This window comes from Olea europaea, chromosome 3 (genome assembly GCF_002742605.1).
Source record: "Olea europaea var. sylvestris chromosome 3, O_europaea_v1, whole genome shotgun sequence".
NCBI lineage: Eukaryota > Viridiplantae > Streptophyta > Magnoliopsida > Lamiales > Oleaceae > Olea > Olea europaea.
Window position 1 is genome coordinate 14579688 of NC_036239.1, and position 24214 is coordinate 14603901.

Below are 24214 nucleotides of genomic sequence, written 5' to 3' on the forward strand. Positions count from 1 at the left end.
TTACTTAATATTTTACTTTGCTGTGTTTTTGGGTTTTTGCCATTTTTTGTAATTTTCCTATAATTTTGTATTTTGCAACTATTTAACCCGGCGTGTGGGTTAATTTTGGTCATTCGGCATTATTAATAATATTGAATTGATTTCAAAGTATTTTCTCTGATTTTTGGGCTTTTTCTTTCGTTTCTTTCTTGCGAATCATCTGCTACGACAAGTCAATAGGATAATCACTATCCTAGCCGGTGTCACAAGTGGACCCAACCAAGGTTGATGTTGTGAATAATTCTTCGATATCTACTAATGTTGGAGATGTGAGGAGCTTTTTAGGTTTAGCAGGCTGCTATCATTAAATCATAGAAGGTTTCCCTAAAATTTTAGGGCCTTCAGAGCAATTGCTGTAGAAGAAAGTTCATTTGGTGAGAAAAGTAAGAGAAAAGCTTTCAAGAGTTAAAGGATAAACTAGTTTCTACTCCACTGCTAGCCATACTAGAAGGTTCAGACAGGTGAGTAATGCATTCAAGTTAGGATTGGGGATTTTTTACAAAACGGGAAAGTGATAGCATATGCATCGAAACAGTTGAAGCAATATGAACAAAACAATCGGTTGCATCATTTAAAACTCAGAGCAATAGTTCATGCTCTTAAAATTTGGCATCACTACTTATATGGAAGGAAGAGTGAAATTTACACCGACCATAAGAATTTAAATACTTCATCACTCAAATAGTAATATATGAGATAAATACGATGGCTAGAGCCAATGAAGGATTACGATTGTACTATCCATTACCATTCTGGTAAAACTAGTGAGTCGCAAACACACTAAGTAAAAAGAAGGTGGGTCAACTACTAATTTTCAGAACTGAAAAAGAACAGTTAACTAATGACCTTGAAAATTTGAAAATTGAGGTACTAACGCCTTCAACTTGAACAAAGATGATGATAGCTGCATTAACTCTAAAGCCTAAACTCAGGGTCAAAATAATATAGGCCCATCCTTACCATCCTCAGTCCGATGGGCAAGCGAAATACACTATCCAAATTTTTGAAGTTACGTTAAGAGATTGTATCTTAGATTGGGGTTAAAATTGGAAAATTCACTTGCCATTGGTATAACTTGCCTACAATAATAGTTTTCAAGTTATTATTGGCACCATATCAGGCCTTCAATGGTAGGTGAGGTCGTTAGCCAATATATTGGGATGAAGTGGGTGAAAGGAAGATGCTAGGTCCTAAACTCGTTGAGAAAACAGTTGATGCTGTTGAAAAGATTGGAATGAAAACTAAGATAGTACATAACCGTCAAAAAAAGTTGTGCCGACAAGAAAAGGAAGAAATTGACGTTTGAGGTTGGACATAAAGCCTTTCTAAAGGTAGCACTAATGAAAGGTGTACTACAATTTGGAAAGTAAGAAAAGTTGAAATCGAGAAAGAGTTGGAAATGTGGCATATAGTTTGGCATTGCCACCAAAATTGTCAGTTGTGCATGGCATATTTTACATATATATGTGACGAAATATCTTCATGACCCGATGTAACGCCCCGAATTCTAGCAACCCGATACGTTATGAAACATGAAGTTATGAAAGTACTTGAAATAAATAATTTTAGTATAACGAGATATTCAGAAAAAAATGAATAACATTTAACAAAAGATAAATTAAATTTAATAAAATATGTGGAACATTTTGGAATCATATCTGTCATCAAACATTATTAAAAGTTGTTCTAACAAAAAGTACAATTTAGAACTAATTTTAAAATTATAATGTACTCATAATGGAGTTAGAAAAATAATCAAATATTATTAAAAATCATAGTATTTCTAAAAATTAAAGTACTTTAGGACGATGACCCATTGGTCCAATAGCATATTCATCTACCGCCGTCCAGCATACTAATATTTATCTAAAATTTTTAAATAAAGGGGGATGAGTATAACGAATTATACTCAATGAGATGCTTGTTACTCCACATTCAAATCAAACATGAAATTATGTATAAATTCTCATACCAACATAAAATGGGAATTATCACACGATGACAAATGATAATTCTAGCAAGCGCTGCAAAATAACGTGAAGGCTAAATTATGCCTTAAAATGTATCATGATTTCTCCCGAAGGAGTCTTGAACTAAAGTAATTAAATTTGTACATAATAGTGTATTTCAAAGATGTGAAAAAATAACTAATAGCACTGAGCATTTCACCTTACGTAATGAATCGTGTACAATATGCACTTGGAAAGCAAATTGTGAGATCTTGTTTTTCTGAATTTCGTCTTAGCACTTGGCCGTTTGTGAAATTGAATGAAGGGTAAAAATATAGTGGAATACTAGAAAGTTTTAGGTTTACTGTAATATAGGGAAAAAATTATGAAGGGATATATATGAGTACATTATAATTTTCAAATGAGTTCTAAACTTTGGCATATATATAGTAGGCCAAAATGTGGTGTAGTGTAAACACATTAGAGTTAATCACGCTAGTGGGGTTTTAAATTCAAAATTTCTGTTCAATCATACCAAAAATTGGTCCAATTTGGAGACACCATGATTGCCTAATTCCATGTGCACATGAGAAATGAATGAATTGCATGCATTATTCATATTTTATTCCAATATTAAAGTCAAATAAAGAAAACATATCATTCGAATTCCACATGATTTGCATTGACCAAAATTCTGTAAGCTATGATTACGTTTTTAATCAATTACCTCTAAATTAAATTTTATAATTATCAATACTGTTCCTAATGTCCGAAAGAATTTGCTCAAGGAAATTCTATTAATTAATTAGAATTTCACTTATATCTCGATTCTTCCAATGATTCTAGATTTATTTAGCTTATCCAAAATATCATTTTCTTAATCTTAATATATATAATTAGTTACCATCTATCAAAGGAGTCCAATATTGATATACTAATATAGTCCGAATTAGTAACTAATATTATTGACTAAGTACATTTCTTAAGTGGCTATAACTCGAGTTTAACTTATCCAAATTAAATTTTTTCTTGAGTCCATAATTCGCCATTTATTACGAGCTTCAAAATGAGCCCAGTATTGAATTGGTAATTCTACCTCCTTCAATAGTTAACTATTTGGCCCATTTAATAAAAGTATAAAATTTGATATTTATCTTCACTTCGGTCCCTCAACTAATAAGATATCCATATAGATCCAAATCGACTATGGGGATAACCAAATAACTTGCATAAGGACTTAACCAAATATTGCACTCCTATTAAATGGCAAATAAAATATATGCGAATTAACTAAAAATTTGGGATTCTACACCCGAATGATGTGATCAAGGATCAATCAGTAGATTTATAGAAAGATCTAACGTACAAGGAGTCACTAATCAAGATATTAGAAAGGAAAGTTCACTTGTTGAGAATCAGAGAAGTACCATTAGTAAAGTTCCGGTTGGGTAATCATATGATAAAAGAGGCTATTTGAGAGAAGGAAGGAAAAAAAAAAAAGAAATCAAGACCAAGTACCAAGAGATTTTATACCAAATAAGTTAAATTTCGAGGATGAAATTTAATCCGAGGAGGAAGGATTGTAGCGACCAAAAATTTTTATATTTAAATGATGGTTTTCTCCAAATTTTTACAGAGAGAAATTTTCGCGCTACATATCCCAATTTATTGTGTTTTAATTGGTCATGTATTTAGTGAGCTAACTTTGTCTAGTCCATGTTAGTTACTTGTTGCCTAGAAAATATTGTGGATAAATTATAGTAAGTTTAAGTCAGGTTTTTGTCCCTAAATTTTTGATAGAGTTAGCATTCACATAAATAGTGATTTAGTTAAGATTTCTAGTTTCTAGCAAATGCTTGATATCGCGAGATTGATTACTAAATTATTGATGTTGTGAAAATTTTTATAGCAATGTTGGACTCTTTTGAAAGGTCGTAACTAATAATGTATATTAGGCTCAAGAAAACGTTAATTCGGATAAGGACAACCAAGTTAGAGCAAATAAAAGAAAAACTAGGGTTATTGAATTTTGGTAGAATTCTATTCCTTTTTTTAGAATTTTGGTCAGTGCATGTTGATATATATATATGGATTATCCATAATCACTTGAATTGGTTTTAAATTATCCTAATCCTAAAATATTTTTTATAGGAGAAATTGAATTAACAGCTAATTATTAATATTTTAATCTCTATTAAGGATAAAACATTAAATTCTAAGAAGCCTAATGCCATTAGGATTCCTGCAAAAGATTTCAACCATCACAACAACTGCTTCATATTACTTAATTATTCCGCCTCTTTTCCTTTGATATCACAGCAACAAAAGATTTATACACATAGATCAAGTGGTCCATGAATTTAAAATCCAAGTAAAAGGACATGGTGCTCAAACCTCCATATGGTTTCAAAAAAGGTAGACTCAAACCCCGTTTTATGCTAGTTCATGCTATACTTTCAGCATGTATAAATGCGATTATATATCATATGTGGCCCCTTATGGGGATTAAATATGAGCTGGCGGAGTAATAGTGCACCAGAAATATGAACTTGGTGGCTTAGTAGTGCACCAAATGTTGGTACGTCGCTTGATCATCGATATGCTACTCATTAAAGTTTGAATGACTTGAATATATGCTTAAAGTATGATATGTTTGGATTTATGTGTGCATGAGTTTATAGAGTGTTTCTGTGAAATACTCAACCCACTAACAATTCCAGACCAAGGCGATCAATGGCAAAGTGGAGGAGAGTGGTGGTGCCTTGGTGTGAACTCCACCATTTGATTCATGTTTGTTCGAATAATTATACAATTTTGGAATATTTTAAATTAGTATTTTCTTGAAAGCTTGACGACTGATTTGATGATGAAATTGTTTCATGCTTGATATAATATTTTTATAGTGTTTTTTTTTTATTTTTGGTAGTTCATTTGAGTTACTACACAAGGATTTAAGTATTTTTGGTTTTTTTCCTAAGTTTAAAAATTCAACCAGACCTAAGTACTTGGAATGTTGTGGTGATTCCAGATGGAGAAGATAAAAACAAAAAAGTGTGTAACACTGAACTCTACTCCCCATAGATAAGAGAAATAGGAATTACCTTTTATCTTATACTACTCTCTTCCATGGGCGGCTATCCACTTGACTTTCTTTATCGAGGAAGCTCATCATAGATCTATTCCTCTTTTTATGCCTCAACAGGATCTATGGTTCCCACCGCAACTTTTAGTCCTTAAGTGGAATTTTGGTAAAAAATATTCATATCCAGGTTATACCTTTGATTCAAAAATGCTGAATCTTGTCTGAATCATCATTTGTTAGGAACAGGACTCTTCGGCATAAGTTCATTGGCTTGTATAGGGAATTTAGTACATGTCTGTTCTCAAGTTAGGTAATAAGGGTTGGAGAAGGGCAATCACTCATTCTTAAAATCAGCATTCTTAAGATCAAAAAATTGGGATAGCTCTCCATTCCTAATTCTCCTCATGGCGCTTGCATTGCTCTCCCATAACCTTGTTTTCACAGTTTAGGTTGTTTCCATTTCGTTCGTCGCTACTATGGGAATTACTTTTGCTTTCTTTTCCTCTGGCTACTAAGATGTTTCAATTCACTAGGTTGTCACTTGCCAGCCCATGGATTCAGCAGCAATGATGAAGGGGTCGGTACATTGATTTTCATTCCTTTTCTTTTGCCGCACTTCGCTCAAAGGGTTGAAGAAAGATAATGCATCAAGCTATTCGCAAGGTTCAACTTGATCCTTTTACTTAAGGATCTCAGATGAGGGATCCCTAGGAGAGCCCCCGACTCCAACTACTGATTATATCTTCTAAATCGCCCACACTAACAATCCATCCTTCCCCTCCAAAGGGAGGTTTTAGTAAATAACCAAATATAATAGTTGGGCTAAAGGTCAAGTTGGTAATTTTTCTTACATCTCTCCCTTCCGGAGCCGAAGTATCATATACGTCCCCAAAATAAAGAGCCTTGAATACGAGAAGAAAAGTACATAACCTAACAATATTGTATTTTAACATCTCACAATTTTGAGAGATGACTTAGCCCGTTCATCCTCGATGTAGGAGTGCTTGATCAGTGAGCTATTATGCAATCTTTTAAGGGTGTCTACTTCTAGACAAACTTCTTGGCTGTTTCTGCACTTCTACCTTCTTTATCACTGAGTGATCATTTAGGGGACTTAGCTACTGGTGATATTCTAACGGAATAAATATCTTTTATAAGGAATGGAAGGAATACATGATGATTTTTCCATGAAATCTCCAATGAAAAAACACACTATCCAAGAAATAAACACATTAGTCACACAAGTCGAATAATTATAACAGCAAACAAAATTCAGAGGGGAGAGATGGGTGGAGAGAGAAAAGTTTTACTTGGTTTAATACTGACTATGGCAATAATTCTATGCTATGGCTTAGTCATTTGCGATTTTGAAATTTCTCAAAGAGAATGAAGTTTACCTAATTGCTATTGCAAAGTTGAGTGCAAGGAACATTGTAGTACTCCGTGGTGGCCTGGGGAAAGTGAATTTTGTTAGGAAAATGTGTAATTGGCAATCTGTGACCAAAGGACCTATTTGTCAAAATTGTAAAGTCAATGACTAAATTGTACAGGTCAAATAGTTCAGGGACTAAAGTTGCAATTTAGTAAAGGTCATAGCATTGGTCTAGGATAAAGTGGGATGCTTTGAAGATGCAAACGACACGTTGATGACGCTAGAGTTTCGCCCTGACCTTGTTACAGCCAAAATTGCAGAACTGACCTCACTGGAGTTTCGCTGGTCTATCGCCTGAGCGAAGGTACGTCGCTCGAGTTTCGCCAGGACCTCGCTCGAGCGACTGTGTTATCTGGCCTTTGGTAATTTTAATGCCTCACGAATTTTTAACGCCCTATATTACCAAATTCGACCTACTATATAAACAAAACGTCCGATTTTCTTACGTAACCTTTGGAAAACCAAAAAAAACAACAATTCCTCTCAACTTCCAAAGGATAAAGAGCCAAAATAAATTCATGCTTTTCATCTTTGATTCTCATGGTTCTTTGAATAAAAACATCAACCCTCACAAAACCAAAACACCCTTTCATATCTCCATATAAACTTCCAAAAGATCATCTGTTTGAAGATCCGGGAAGGAAATTGCTTGAAGAGCTGGAGTGCTTGGTGATTCACAGGAGGTAGAATATATTCAAAGCTGGGATTTTGGCGCAGATATGCAAAATCCAAGATAGCTGTGGTCGAAATAGTAAGGAGGTCAGAATATTGTTAGAATCAATAATGTCTGACGTACTGTAAGTCAATATCTTCTATAGTGGATCTCTACTGGCTTGTGCCCGGAGTTTTTACCCAGTTGGGTTTTCTCCGTCAACATTTTGTTGTGTTTTTTACTGCTTTCTGTTATTTATTTTTCAACCGGTAATTAAACTTAGGTAGATAAAGTATGTGAATGAATCTAGACAATGCATAATTGATGTGACTTGTTGCATCAGTTAATTAATTGTTTTAATTCCGCATAAACACCTATTCACCCCCTCTAGGTGTTGGTTGGGTCGAACTATTACTTTTTCAAGTGATATCAGAGCTAAATCTCGAGTCCTGACCCATAGTTGTCTAGATGAGTCAATCACTTTCTGTACCTCCGTATTTTGACGGAAATAATTATGCCTATTGGAAGGTTAGAATGCGTGCGTTTCTTAAGTCTTTAGATGAGCATGTTTGGGTAAGTGTGCAAAATGGTTGGAAACCTCCCTCTACTATCGTATCAGGAACTGTTAACCTTACCGACATATCACTATGGACTCAGGATGAAATGGTTGAGTGTAATTGGAATAGCAAGGGTCTTCATGCCCTGTTTATGGCCGTATCTCCCGAAGAGTTTAGGAGAGTGTCAATGTGTGAAATTGCTAAAGAGGTTTGGGACATTCTTGAAACTATCCATGAGGGAACTAAAACGGTAAAGAACTTTAAGTTACAAATGCTAACTTCTAGGTTTGAAGAAGTGAGAATGAAAGATGATGAAACGTTTGACGAATTCTATGCTAAATTGAATGACATTGTTAACTCTAGCTTCAATCTAGGTGAGAAAATTCCCGAGTCTAAAAGTGAGAAAAGTGCTTAGGTCCCTGCCCGAGAGATTTAGGCCTAAAGCCACTGCTATTGAGGAAAGTAAGGACCTAGATGAAGTTAAAATTGAAGAACTGGTAGGATCGTTGCAAACTTATGAACTCACTATTACACAACCTAAGAAAGGAAAGTCCATAGCCCTAAAATCCATCAAAGAAGATGAATCTTCTGATACTGTGTCACTTAGGGACAAGAAAATCGCATACTTTGTTAAGAAATTTCAAAAAGTTCTCAAAAATAGGAGAAAGCCTCAGGATAAAAAGAGTGGAGCTCCTAGCAGATTCACAAAAGCAAAAACTGAAACGTTTAACAATAAAGGGTCGAGTGATAAACCACGTTTGGTTAGGTGCCATGAGTGTCAAGGTATAGGTCACTATATGAATGAATGCCCTAGTTATAAGAAGAACCAAAGAAAATGGAAAGGTAGGGCCTTGTTGTCTCACTTACAGATAATGAATCTGAGACCAGTGATAGATAGGAATCTTCTAGTAGTGAGGACGAAGGAAACTATATGGCATTTGTATCGACTGTTAAGAGTGAATCTGATAAGGAGAGTGGTAAGGTTGAGGAAGAACATTCAAACGATAATTCTAGTAATGAGGAAGAGGATGACATAGACATACAAGAAGCTTATCAACTTTTATTTAAGGAGAGTCTTAAAATCAAAAAGGTCAATAAAGCCCTACTCAAAAAGGTTGATGAACTTGAAAGAGAAAAAGAGAAACTTGCTAGTAATCTTCAGAATTCACTTAAGAGTGGCAGTGAGTTAAAGTGTGTCAATGAGAAGTTAGAAGACAAGATTAAGACTTTGACTAGTGAATTGGTGAAATCTAATGCTCATCTTCAGACTTTCGTAAGTGGGACTAAGAAATTGGACAATATTTTGGAAATGAATAAGCCTGCAGGAGATAGGAAGGGTCTAGGATATGTTGAGGGTAATACACATGTTGCTGGACCTTCTAAGACTGTTTTTGTTTCTGCCTCTAAGAAAATTAATGCTGTTAGTAGTTCAAATAAGAGTAAGAATGTTCCAAGAGAACAGAGTCATCAATTACGTAGGAACTTCATACCCAGATACCCTCAGCCACGTACCTTTGAGCCTAGGTTCATTCCCACCTGTCACCACTATGGAGCCTTAGGATACACTAAGCTTAGATGCTATAGGTTAGGGAATGAGCGTAAAAATATGAACATTCCTAGTCAGGTTAGCTTTCTGTCTAATCAGGTTAGTCATTTGACTGAGATGCTTACTAAGCTTACTAGGAGTACTTTTTCATCTAAGAAAGTTTGGGTAAAAAAGGGTGATCTAGCTAGACATTCAGGTCAAGAAAAGTGTTTTGTTGCTCATGTTGCATTGAAAGCCAAAAATTACAGCATGTGGTACCTAGATAGTGCATGTTTTAGGCATATGTGTGGTAATAAGGCTTTGTTCACTACCCTCGATGAATGTAACGGTGGTATGATTACCTTTGGAGATGGGTTTCTGCTCCTATTCTTGGTAAAGGTACGGTACAAATACATGGTTTACTTGTGATCTCTAATGTGCTTTATGTGGAAGGTTTAAAGTCTAACTTGTTAAGTATTAGTCAAATTTGTGATACTAATTTTGAGGTGAGTTTTGTGCAAAAGAGATGTACTGTCTATGATTCGTCTGGTGGGATGGTTCTTGAAGGGGTTAGAACAACTGATAATTGTTATGGAGTCTTGCCTAATTCTAACTATGTATGTAGGAGTGCTAAAATTGATGTGAGTGAACTCTGGTACAAAAGATTAGGTCATTTGAACTATAAGAGTCTAGTATAATTGGCTAAGAAAGAATTGGCAGATGGTTTGCCTAAGATAGGTCCTAGTGAAAATGTTGTGTGTGGACCATGTCAACTAGGTAAACAACTTAAGGGGAACCATAAGAAGACTTCAAAAATTCTAACCAAAAGACCCCTAGAATTGATACACATGGATTTAATGGGACCATCTAGGACTGAGAGTTTAGGTGGTAAGCGATACATTCTTGTTGTGGTAGATGACTTGTCGAGATTCACATGGATAGAATTGCTTAGGGAAAAATTTGATGCATGTGATCTCATAAAGTCTTTGTGTAAATGGCTTAGCAATGAACTAAATCTCAAAGTGTCTAGAATGCGTAGTGACCAGGGAAAAGAGTTTGAGAAGTTTAATCCTGAAAGTTTCTGTATGGATGAAGGGATATTGCATGAGTTCTCTTCTCCTATCACTCCTCAACAAAATGGGGTGGTTGAAAGGAAGAATCGGGTTCTTCAGGACATGGCTAGAGCCATGCTTCATGGCAAGGGACTAGCCCTATATTTTTGGGGAGAAGCTGTTAACACTGCATGCCACATAATTAATAGAGTTTACCTTAGACCTAAGACCAATTAGACTCCATATGAGATACTTAAGGATAAAAAGCCTACTGTTAAGTACTTAAGAAGTTTGGGAGTAAGTGCTACATTTTACATGATAGAGAGAAATTGAGTAAGTTTGAATCGAAGAGTGATGAAGGAATCTTCTTAGGGTACTCAAGAAATAGCCGAGCATTTAGGGTGTATAACTTACGTACTTGTGTGGTGATGGAGTCAGTAAATGTTGTGATAGATAATGCTGTGAGTGAGGGGGAGAGTGTTGAAAATTGTGATAAAGATGGTGATCTTATAAGTTCGAGTGATCCTATTGAGCCACCTGTGTCTGAATCATCTCTTAGAAAATCTGAAACACCTGAAAAGAAAACACTTCCACAAGATTGAGATAAAGATCCTAAGGAACCATCGACTAGGGTTAAGTCTAATCATCCTAAGGACAATATCATTGGGGATCTAGATGAAGGTATGAGACTTCGTAGGAGAGTACTGAACAATCTATCATACACTAGCGATGTCTCTCAGATAGAACCTAAGAAAGTTGAAGAGGCTCTTAGTGATGAGTGTTGGGTGAATGCGATGCATGAGGAGCTCAATCAATTTGCGAGGAACAATGTGTGGATCTAAGAAAGTTTGGGTAAAAAAGGGTGATCTAGCTAGACATTCAGGTCAAGAAAAGTGTTTTGTTGCTCATGTTGCACTGAAAGCCAAAAATTACAGCATGTGGTACCTAGATAGTGCATGTTTTAGGCATATGTGTGGTAATAAGGCTTTGTTCACTACCCTCGATGAATGTAACGGTGGTATGATTACCTTTGGAGATGGGGGTTTTGCTCCTATTCTTGGTAAAGGTACGGTACAAATACATGGTTTACCTGTGATCTCTAATGTGCTTTATGTGGAAGGTTTAAAGTCTAACTTGTTAAGTATTAGTCAAATTTGTGATACTGATTTTGAGGTGAGTTTTGTGCAAAAGAGATGTACTGTCTATGATTCGTCTGGTAGGGTGGTTCTTGAAGGGGTTAGAACAACTGATAATTGTTATGGAGTCTTGCCTAATTCTAACTATGTATGTAGGAGTGCTAAAATTGATGTGAGTGAACTCTGGTACAAAAGATTAGGTCATTTGAACTATAAGAGTCTAGTACAATTGGCTAAGAAAGAATTGGCAGATGGTTTGCCTAAGATAGGTCCTAGTGAAAATGTTGTGTGTGGACCATGTCAACTAAGTAAACAACTTAAGGGGAACCATAAGAAGACTTCAAAAATTCTAACCAAAAGACCTCTAGAATTGATACACATGGATTTAATGGGACCATCTAGGACTGAGAGTTTAGGTGGTAAGCGATACATTCTTGTTGTGGTAGATGACTTGTCGAGATTCACATGGATAGAATTGCTTAGGGAAAAATTTGATGCATGTGATCTCATAAAGTCTTTGTGTAAATGGCTTAGCAATGAACTAAATCTCAAAGTGTCTAGAATGCGTAGTGACCATGGAAAAGAGTTTGAGAAGTTTAATCCTGAAAGTTTCTGTATGGATGAAGGGATATTGCATGAGTTCTCTTCTCCTATCACTCCTCAACAAAATGGGGTGGTTGAAAGGAAGAATCGGGTTCTTCAGGACATGGCTAGAGCCATGCTTCATGGCAAGGGACTAGCCCTACATTTTTGGGGAGAAGCTGTTAACACTGCATGCCACATAATTAATAGAGTTTACCTTAGACCCAAGACCAATCAGACTCCATATGAGATACTTAAGGATAAAAAGCCTACTGTTAAGTACTTAAGAAGTTTGGGAGTAAGTGCTACATTTTACATGATAGAGAGAAATTGAGTAAGTTTGAATCGAAGAGTGATGAAGGAATCTTCTTAGGGTACTCTAGAAATAGCCGAGCATTTAGGGTGTATAACTTACGTACTCGTGTGGTGATGGAGTCAGTAAATGTTGTGATAGATAATGCTGTGAGTGAGGGGGAGAGTGTTGAAAATTGTGATAAAGATGGTGATCTTATAAGTTCGAGCGATCCTACTGAGCCACCTGTGTCTGAATCATCTCTTAGAAAACCTGAAACACCTGAAAAGAAAACACTTCCACAAGATTGAGATAAAGATCCTAAGGAACCATCGACTAGGGTTAAGTCTAATCATCCTAAGGACAATATCATTGGGGATCTAGATGAAGGTATGAGACTTCGTAGGAGAGTACTGAACAATCTATCATACACTAGCGATGTCTCTCAGATAGAACCTAAGAAAGTTGAAGAGGCTCTTAGTGATGAGTGTTGGGTGAATGCGATGCATGAGGAGCTCAATCAATTTGCGAGGAACAATGTGTGGATCTTAGTTCCCAGACTCGAGAATTGTAATGTTATAGGTACTAAGTGGATCTTTAAGAACAAGACAGATGACCAAGGTACTATAACTAGGAATAAGGCTAGCCTAGTTGCTCAGGGTTATACTCAAGTTGAAGGAATTGATTTTGATGAGACTTTTGCCCCTGTTGCACGACTTGAGTCTATTCGGATTCTGCTTGCTGTTGCATGTACCTTAGGGTTCAAGTTGCATCAAATGGATGTTAAGAGTGCCTTCTTGAATGGACTTCTTCAAGAAGAAGTCTATGTGGAACAACCAAAAGGATTTGTTGATCCTAAGTTTCCCCACTATGTCTACAAACTTCACAAAGCCCTCTATGGTCTGAAGCAAGCTCCTAGAGCTTGGTATGAAAGACTTACATCATACCTTGAAGAACATGACTTCTCTCGAGGTGGTGCAGATAGGACCTTATTTATTAGACATGTTGAAGAAACTATCACCATTGCTTAGATTTATGTCGATGATATTATTTTTGGTTCTCCCCTTGAGTCTTTAGCTTATGAGTTTGCTGAGTGTTTGAAGCAAGAATTTGAAATGAGTATGGTTGGGGAGTTGAGTTATTTCCTTGGACTTCAGGTGAGACAGACAGAGGATGGACTCTTCATTTCACAGTCTAAGTATGCTAAGGATCTAGTTAAGCGCTTTGGGCTGGATAGTAAGAAGCATACTAGGACGCCTATGAGTACTAGCTTGAAATTAGGTCGTGATGCTTTAGGTAAGAGTGTCGATCCTTCCCTATATAGAAGCATGACAGGTAGTCTTCTTTATCTCACAGCTACGAGACTTGACATTGCTTTTAGTTCTGGAGTGTGTGCTCGATTTCAGGCAGATCCAAAAGAATCACACTTAAGCTCTGTTAGACGCATCATTAGATATGTGAGTGGAACAGTTGATCTAGGAATATTCTATTCTAGGAATTTTAATCTTGACTTGGCTGGTTACTCCGACGCCGATTGGGCCGGGAACGCAGATGATAGGAAAAGCATGACAAGGGGTTGTTTTTACATGGGTAGCAATCTCATAGCCTGGTTGAGTAAGAAATAGAATTCTATATCTTTATCCACGGCAGAGGCCGAATACATAGCTGCAGGGAGTTGCTGCACTCAGCTTCTCCGGATGAAGCAGATGTTGAGTGATTATGGGATTAGTCAAGGGACCATGACTGTTTTCTGTGATAATACAAGTGCTATAAATATTTCTAAGAATCCCATTCAACACTCTCGAACAAAACATATTGACATACGACATCATTTTATTCGTAAGCTTGTTGAATCACATGTAGTCTCTCTCGACCATGTCTCTACTTATAATCAATTGGCAGATCTACTTACGAAACCACTAGATGGATTGAGATTTGAGTCGCTTCGGACGACTGTTGGTGTTTGCTCACCTATATGATCATGGATTCATGCATATTCCTGCATTTATCACATATGCACCTAGTCACTTCATATCTTGCGTGTGATCTATGTGTGTGTGATGCATTTTTGACTGTTCATTTGTAGTTTAGTAGTCTTTTGTGTGTGTAAACAAAAAAAAAAAATTATTTTAAGAATTTTTTTCTGTGCCTTTTATGTAACGAATATGGCATGTGCATTAAAGATCAAACTCCATTTTTCATCATATGTACGAGTCTAAGGTTCCATCATTTTTCATTTTTGTCTGTGGAGTTCTGGGTATATGGCTCGTCATTCATTTTCACACAGCACACACTGTAGTCCTGTAAGCGAGTCTTGACCGCATGGGTGAGACTTGGGATGGTGTTCTTCTGTGATTGGAGTGTATGTACATGTGACTTGATCTGGGACGAGTGTAACCTAATAAATATTGTCTTTCCCAAGTTTTATTTTGATTATTCGTTGAACTTATGAATATCTTTAGGGCCTATTTGACTCGAACAATTAAGCCTGAGGGGTTTCTAACCTGGTGCCCTAGGGTCGTCTGACTTGGGAAACATCGGTCCAAAGTTCGTTACTGGGGCCATTTCTGTCGCCTAATGAGGATTGCATTGCACTTAAGTTCTTTTGCTCTTCCTATTTACAAAAAAAAAAAAAAAAAAAAATTATTACATCATAGAGTTAGGGGGAGTAAAATTGTGACAATCGTAATATTTGATATAGGTCCTCGTGAAATCGGATTTGACTGTCACTTGGTAGACATACACCTCTATCTGGTTGTTTTCACGTGTCCTTTCTCACTAATTTAAGGTTTTGAGTCTCACTTGCATGGACTACGTGGCACTTTTCACGGTGATGTTCTGTATACACTTTACTCCACGAGATTTTGAACTATGTGTGGACTTACGATTTGTCTATGTGCTAAGTGTCAGGGTTGTGACTTTATGCTTGTTGTTGGTATAGTTTACATAATTGGTCCCATGCTTCTTCTTTTTTTAATTAGTTTCCGATGTTCTGCATTTGTCTTATTTTTGAAAATACACGATTTGGAGCTAATTTCCTCATTTTTGAAACTTGTGTTCTTTTTCTCAAAATTCAAAAATTTGGTGCTATTTCTGACATTTGAATTTCGCTCGAGTCTCGCCTAGACTTAGCTCGAGCGACAAAAGTTGAAGGCTTTTCGCTCGAGTTTTGCCCATTCCTCGCTCGAGCGACGGTCCTTTTTTAAACCCCTTCCCCATTTCTTTTCGCGCATTTTTTTCCTTTCTCTCTTGTTTTTTTTTCTTTCTTCTTCCATTTGATTCCCACCTCTTGACATTACTTGGTTTCTTACATAAGTTTGAGGGCCCTAACCTTGATTCCTAATCCAGATTTCATCTTCTTCATATTGATTTTGAGATATTTTCATTTTTTTTCTTGTTTTTCTCATTTTTGTGTTGTTTCATTGTTCTTGTGTTTTGCTTGCTTGATACGTGCATTATTATGATCCTCATGCATTTCATGATTGGTTTTTGTTGGAACATTTCGCATTTGCCTTCACCATTAAATATGGATCGCGTGTTCTTCCATTGTTTCGTTATGGCATTTTCGTGTTTTTGGTACCATGTTCGTCGTGGTCATTCTTGCATTCCGTTAATCCGTTTGATGTGTGGTTTGTTTCATTTTAAAGCCCTTGGATTCTAGTTTGTGGGCCTATGCTTGGATGCATGCTTGGGTCTCGTATGTGCTTGGAATTGTGTGCCGAAGTGACGCCCATCATGTGTTTGATGAAAGTCCCCTGTTATGTTTTGTTTGTTTTCCTTCGTTTGTGTGCTTCAGCTTTTCCTCCTCTTCATTCCGTCTTTGTTTCATTCTCGTCACGTGACTTGTTGAGTGTTTTTGCACATATTTTTGGTGTATATTTACATCATGCTTGGTTTGCTCTTAGGGTCGTTCACGTTTTTCGATGCATCTCTTTCGTGCCTCATTTATGTGTGCGGTGTTTCATTTCATATTGCATCGTACCCCATGCATTTTTCATCTTACTAATTAAGTTTCCTCTCTCCATGTGCCAGATGGCCCGTAAGCGTTCTCGACCTTCTGCGCAGTCAGCTAGTGGTTCGACGTCGTATAGTCGTTCCAGATTCATTTCTGCTACAGCTCAGGAGGTCTTCACTTCTCAGTTCTCCTTACGCCCCGTTCTCATGAAGCGTGAGGTAATCCTCTCTGACCTTCCTGTTGATATCGTCGCCATTTTTGTTTTCCGGGGTTGGGAGCCCCTTCTTGTTGCTCTTTCACCTCCTCCCCCACTCCTCGTTTAGGAATTCTATGCTAATATTCATGATATAGACGGCTCTTCTTTTTGGGTTACTCTTAGAGGTCATTCTTTTAGGGTTACTCCATCGGCTGTAGCTCATGCTTTAGGTATACCTCAAATTACCCATCCGACTTATCCCTATATTTTACGTGCTTCTATTCTGTGCGATTCTCTTGTTCGGTCAACGCTTTTGAACACCCCGTCTATCGGGGGGCCTTCGGCGATGGCCACGGGGTCATTACCTACTGATCGTCAGATGTTGTTGTGCATAGTGTGTACAAATCTATGGCCGGTTGCCCATACCTCTTCATTACCTATGGTGCGTGCCCATTTTCTTTATGCCCTTCTTCATGGGGACTCTATCGACTTTCCTAATTTTGTGTGCCAGAATATTCTGGCTTCATTTCGTACTCCTGGGAGTCGGATCGGGTTGCCTTATGCTTGCTTGATTCATAGGGTTGCTTTGTCGTTGGGTGCTTCCTTTCCAGAGGGTTCGACTTCTCGCATAGGCTATCCGATAGGACAGCAGACCATTCAACAGAGTCGATCCCATGTACAGTCATCTTCCTCTTCTGCTCATGCTACAGGTCAGGCAGCGGCCGTTGATGTTTTTGATCTTTCGGAGCCCTTTGATCCTATTACTGAGGTTCTTACTGGGGTTCCCGTGTGTTTCTCCCGCCTCGTACGTCTTTTCCTTCAACCATTCCACTTAGCTCTGCCTTTCCTTTGACATCTACTTCTGCTCCTGGGGTGGATGCTTTGCCTGTTGACCCCATGGTGACACTTATGGGACAGATGTCTACTTTGGTCGAACAGCAGGCTCGTATGATGGCAGAGATCACGCAGTTACGTGCTGCGTCGGAGCGTCAGTCAGCTGAGCTTTCTTCTTTTCGTCGTGCTCTTGTAGTGTGTCAGCGTCATTTGCGTTGGATTGGTGATAGTATGGCGAAGGACACGAGTGCTGAGAGCGGAGCTGAGTCTTCAGATGCTGGAGGTGCTGCCTCGTAGTTAGTTAGTTAATTGTTTTGATCTTTGTCCTTTGTGACAAAAAGGGGGAGTAGATATTTGGATAGGTAGATCGATAGATCTTCAATTTTTTGGTAATTGTGTTATACTTCATGACTAGATTAAGTTTTTTGATGTTTTGACAATATTAATGTATGTTTTTGGTGTTTTTTGACTTACATTATTATTACTTCTTAATCTAGTTAATGACATATGATTGATTTCTTGTTTACTGTTTCCATTTCATATGCTTTTACATTTGGTATTTGAGTTTTTGATTTTCAGGAAACAGGTTCAACAAGAGATTGCTACTTTAGTTGAATAGATAGGTTGTTTGGAGTCATGTTTATTTTTGTCCTTGACTGTCATATGTATTTTTGTCACAGAATGCCAAAGGGGGAGTTTGTTAGGAAAATGTGTAATTGGCAATCTGTGACCAAAGGACCTATTTGTCAAAATTGTAAAGTCAAGGACTAAATTGTACAGGTCAAATAGTTCAGGGACTAAAGTTGCAATTTAGTAGAGGTCATAGCATTGATCTAGGGTAAAGTGGGATGCTTTGAAGATGCAAACGGCGTGTTGATGTCGCTGGAGTTTCGCCCTGACCTTGCTAGAGCCAAAATTGCAGAACTGACCTTGTTGGAGTTTCGCTGGTCTATCGCCTGAGCGAAGGTACGTCGCTCGAGTTTCGCCAGGACCTCACTCGAGCGACTGTGTTATCTGGCCTTTGGTAATTTTAATGCCTCGCGAATTTTTAAAGCCTTATATTACTAAATTCGACCTACTATATAAACAAAACGTCCGATTTTCTTAAGTAACCTTTGGAAAACAAAAAAAAAAAAAAACAACAATTCCTCTCAACTTCCGAAGGATAAAGAGCCAAAATAAATTCATGATTTTCATCTTTGATTCTCATGGTTCTTTGAATAAAAACATCAACCCTCACAAAACCAAAACACCCTTTCATATCTCCATATAAACTTCCAGAAGATCATCTGTTTGAAGATCCGGGAAGGAAATTGCTTGAAGAGCTGGAGTGCTTGGTGATTCACAGGAAGTAGAAGATATTCAAAGCTGGGATTTTGGCGCAGATATGCAAAATCAAGGATAGCTGTGGTCAAAACAGTAAGGAGGTCAGAATATTGTTAGAATCAATAATGTCTAACGTACTGTAAGTCAATATCTTCTATAGTGGATCTCTACTGGCTTGTGCCTAGAGTTTTTACCCAGTTGGATTTTCTCCGTCAACATTTTGCTGTGTTTTTTACTGCTTTCTGTTATTTATTTTTCAACTGATAATTCAACTTAGGTAGATAAAGTATGTGAATGAATCTAGGCAATGCATAATTGATGTGACTTGTTGCATCTGTTAATTAATTGTTTTAATTCCGCATAAACACCTATTCACCTCACCTTTAGGTGTTGATTGGGTCGAACTATTGCTTTTTCAAATTTGATATAGACTATTGCATAGGCACATGCTGTCATGACACGGTGTATAACTGTAATGGATTATAATTAGTTGTCGATTTATGGCGTAGCATTATTGTAGCCGGTTTGATGGTCAAGAGTTTCTTAAGCGTGGTAAAATCATCTTATCTCTCAGTCCATATACCGTCCTTATAAACTAGTAATATGATTCCATTTTTTCTATTTCTTCTTTTTGCGCTTAATCTTGTTAACTATTTAAGATGAATCACATTTTTTAGCAAATATAATATCCTAATTGTCGAAAATAACTTCTAATATAATGACAATAGATCAACAAAATTTAGAATAATATGAAAAATAAATCAGTCCAGATGCATTGTAGGGGAAGGTTGTGCTAATAGGACAATTTTACCAATTTCTGATAGAATTCATGTTTAAAGTCTCTTTTATAATATTACAAGAAACATAATGATGTAATAATTTGTAAGCGCCAGTAGATTTGAAGACTCTAGACTTTATATGAGTCGTGACTTCCACAGTATTTTGCATATGATAATTTTCCTTATAAAGTTCCCTTCAAGAATGAAAGAGTGAATAAATTAAAATAAATAAATATTATTTATGAATATTTTCAATTAGCATTCCCATAAAAGGTACTTCCATTATTCATTCAGCTATAGGAGAAGAATCCAGTGGACAAACATTGTTTTTTCCTCTATTAGTAGGCTTGTTTGATCCCCCACGCTAAATGGGAAAAGAAAAGATAAAAGTAAATTGATGAGTTTAGCGTTCCCATCTCAAAAAGGAACAAAATTATAAACATATTATATTTTCTTTCCAAATAAAATGTTTGGCGTAACTTTTTATGAAGTTAGAAATTGACATCTTTGAGTTGTTTGACTTGCAGTATTCAATTATCCTGAGGAAATATAAAAAACATAGAAATCCATGAATAGTAAATTATATATTGCACGCCTCTTCATGTTTACTGCATGCCTCATCTATTTGTTAGACTTTGAGACACAAACATTTACTTATAATTGAGCGAGCTACAGTGGTTGGAGTTTAAATTGTGTGGTGTATGAGGCTAGTAAATATTAAATAACTTAGTCCAATATTTTCTTTAATCAAACTTGTAACATTGAATCTTTGTTCTTCTTTCATGCATAAAATCTTGAGACTATAGATTTAGACAATAAAAAAGGGTGCCAAAATTACATCATGCACTAGCATGGCATATTTTTTCCGACATTCATTTATTGCACACTTTAAATATCAATTTAATTTTTTCTAAAAAATATTTATTTGATTAGAAAACTCATAAAAATTAAAGATGGAAATTATTTATATCAATACATATAATTTTGCTATAAATAATCTCAATAAACAAACATACTGAATGCGGTCCAATAAAATATGTCAAAATGTAGAGTTAATAATTACCAAGAACGTAATTAGCCTAGTCAAAGAAAAGTTGATAGCAATATACCAAAGTATAGATTACAACTCAAAATATAGCCTATTCAAATAGAACAAAATAATCGTTTCTTGATCAAGTTCTTTAACTTTCTTTTTGGCAAAGGTATTTCTCTGCCGTTCATGGTGATTCTGGCTCCTCTTCTTCTTTCCCTTTCTGGTCTCTAGTAAATTTTCTTCAAGGTTCTTGAAATAAATGATGTACAATAACAATAATCAAGAAACGTGAATCTTGGATATTTTCTGATTTCTTGTAATAAAATTGCTAAGAAACTATTCTAAAATAATGTACTAAAAATGAATACAAATCAAGAACATCTTATGAACTATTGCATATGTTGGCAACAGTTAATCTTTTATATTACCAAATTTATGGGGTTTGACTTTATAGCAAATGATCATGAGGGAATCTGGGAAAACCAACAAATGTGAGAATTGTCTTCAAACAAGGTACGTCTAGCATCGTTTGAAAAATTAATAAAAAAATATCAATAGTAATAAAGGAGAGTTAAAGAAGAACGAGACAACACGATTTCTTTCGATTATTCAAGAAATGATTATGGATTATGACAGCAAAAAAATATCATGATAACAATGCAAAAACTAGTTCTTTCCAGATCATGTGAAAGCAATACCAATCATATCACGAGCGTAAGATAACAGGCAGTCGCTGCACATACTAGTAGATCCAAGTCCATTTAGAAACGCATAAATTGGTGAAATTACTGGAAGCCCTATTCATTGTCTCTAGTATCGAATCGAACCCAATTTCTAATATACTTACAACATAGTTTTGGGCTTGTGAATCCTTAATGATCTCCTTTGTTAATGAATATTAAGCTTTTACTAGAAATCCCCTGCCGGAAACTTGGTTTCACCATTCTTAAATCTGCTAAACATTCGAATAATAATGAAGCTATAATGTCCATTAGAAAGAAGAGCTATTGTCATTTTCCAAACCTAATCAAAAGAAATAAGCTAGTACCTTGCGTAAAACAATTAATCACATTCATGGCCATTGATTGATTCCAATCCCTTCACTCGGAGACTAAAAACGCTCCAGACCCGAACTATCTGTAAATATTTAAAACTTACTCCAAGATTCTCTAGCACCAAAATCAACTGACGCAGGTGCATATTATGATTTCGAGAAAATTGTAAAGGAGGTCGATTAGGTGAAGGAGAAGATTTTGCAAAAAGGGATAAGGGTTTGGACTGCAATGAATGGCTGATTGATGACGATGCCAAGATCGATTAGGCAGAGAGGAGAAGAAAGAAACCGAAATGGAAAGGAAAAAGAAAGGAGGAGGGAAACGGACCCGGGGGGGTGAGGGTGGTGGGGAAGAAAGAAATGAAAGGAAAAGAAATGGTAAAGAAAAACAAAGAAAGATAAGAAAGCGAAAAGAAAATGAAAGAAAAGAAAAAACAAATGTGCCGCTATTTAACTTCATAGTTTTTATATATTCACTCCACTTTATATACATTCTTATTAAAATATTAAAATTTTTAAAAATTTATTATTTTCACCCATGTCAAATTTCAATATTATCCTTATTAAATTTATTCATTCAAATAGTAAAGTTCCACTCGAATTTATTTATTCATTCATATATAAATACATCCCTAACACAATTTCAAAAATTTTAAAAATTACTCTATTCGTCCAATCACTATCAACATTTAATCTAATTCTTAATTTTCGTTTTCTTTGTTGCCATATCGGTGCTTTAGTATTTAATTATAAAGGTTACCAAATCTTTTTACTTAAATCTATAGTATTCTCTAAAGAGCACACTGCTCATACAACTAAACAAATCTTTCTTCAAATCATATGCTAATTATTAATATTTTTTTCCCCTATAAGCTAGTAATTTTGGCCGTTTGTTTTAATAAATATTAGTGGATAAATGTAGAATATTATATTTTTATTTAATTTTATATATGTTTATTTAGGAAATTTTACATAAAATTAAAAGTTTAATACAATTATCTTTTAAAAAAGTGGATATGTATATAAAAATTGTGGATGTAAATAATGGTACCAAAAAAAAAAATTTGGTAAATTTTGTTACAAGATTCATATATGCATGCAATAATAACCTCGTTTTTATTTTTTTTTTATTTTTTTATGGCGTGCAAGAATGCAAGTCGGCTAAATCTAATTTTTAGCTTAAATTTTTACGGCGTGCGATGTTAGTGCCGTATTTTTTTGACGGAACATTATCGTAAGTTATTAATATATCACTTTTTAAAAAAATTAAAAATCACAAAATAGTTGATTTTTAAAAATCACAAATTGAAAATTATGTTGTAAATATTCAAAATTTACACCGTGCCCAAAATATATGTAGTAAAAACTTAAGTAATTAAATTATTACAGCACACATTTAAGGCATGTAGCAAATAGTTTATTTTTATTGCATGTCTTATAAGCACACCTTGAATAAATGCCATAAAAAGCTACTTTTATTATGGTCTATTATTAGTAAAGTAATTGTAGATTTCAATTACGATGTTTCAATGTAATTAGTGTGGCATTTCACCAATCCACACTTGATCTTTGTTAATAATCTGTGAGCTCCATGTACGTATTTGTGTCAAAGATATGTGTCTGATATTTGCTATAAAATGTGTATACTGCAAGTACACAAATCACGTACTAGCAATAAAGTGGACTAAAGAGTCCTAACAGTTGATCCCCTGATGAATGATCACTTAATTATACAATATCATATTGAATTCTAACAATGAAACACACATTAAGATTTGATTTTTAAAACAACATAATAACTTAAAATTCAACGAAAATAACAAAATAATCAAATCTAAAAATTTAGGAATGTTTGGATATTAAAATAGTTATGATTCATAAATTAACTAGCTTAAATAAATTTCTCAATAACCAATATAACTAAATACCCATTTTAATTGCAAGACTCAATTTTCCGATTTTAGCTAGTCACTCACTCGAGTGAAATCAATCCTAATCAATTGGTTTAAAGTACCAAGTCTCCATGATGATCAACATATTGCATTATTTCTTTGTGAAAATAATTCAATAAATTACTTAGGGTTAAGAATATATCTCTATCTCCTTCATAAATCTAGAGCATCTACTATTTGATCTAAAATAACTACTATTCTATCAAAAATTGTACAAATCACTCGATACAATCATTTTATAATGGCCAAATAAATGAAAAAAAAATTAAATATAACATTAAGTACACATAAATTAAGTACCTTAATATCAAAAAGTACACAAATCAAACTAAATTAAGCTACATCAATCATTACTGTAGCATCTCAAATTTTCATAATACTTATACTGTTACAAAAAACTTACTTCTCTTTATGTTAAAAGTAAATTTCTTTATAAAAAAAACTGAAATATCAATAAAATTAAACCAAAATATGAAATCATATCTTGAAAAAATAAAATAAACACCTAACTAATTAAATAACATGTCTTTCAACGAATTAAACTAACTAATAAATTTAAAGACTGAGAAATTTAATGTTTATTTTCCCTTTTTTCTTCAATCCACTTGGCAGCCCACATCACCATCATGCAACATATCCAACTGACCTGTATAAACCTATAAAAGGTAACTTCTTTAATCATTCATATTTTGGGCCTAACTTATCCGAATTAACTTTTCACAAGTTCATAACGCGTTATTTAATATGAAGTATAAAACTAGTCCAATATTGATATAATAATCTCGCT

The 24214-nt window shown here is 35.3% G+C and overlaps 1 long non-coding RNA gene across 1 annotated transcript; it reads right to left on the reverse strand.

Annotated features, from left to right (window-relative positions):
- Window positions 1-20464: 20464 nt before the first annotated feature.
- Window positions 20465-21785, reverse strand: LOC111391648. The gene is made up of 3 exons (XR_002702141.1): window positions 21470-21785; window positions 21269-21373; window positions 20465-20670 (listed from the first exon to the last, which is right to left on the reverse strand). It is a non-coding gene; the product is annotated as an uncharacterized LOC111391648 (long non-coding RNA).
- Between the last annotated feature and the right edge of the window lie 2429 nt (window positions 21786-24214).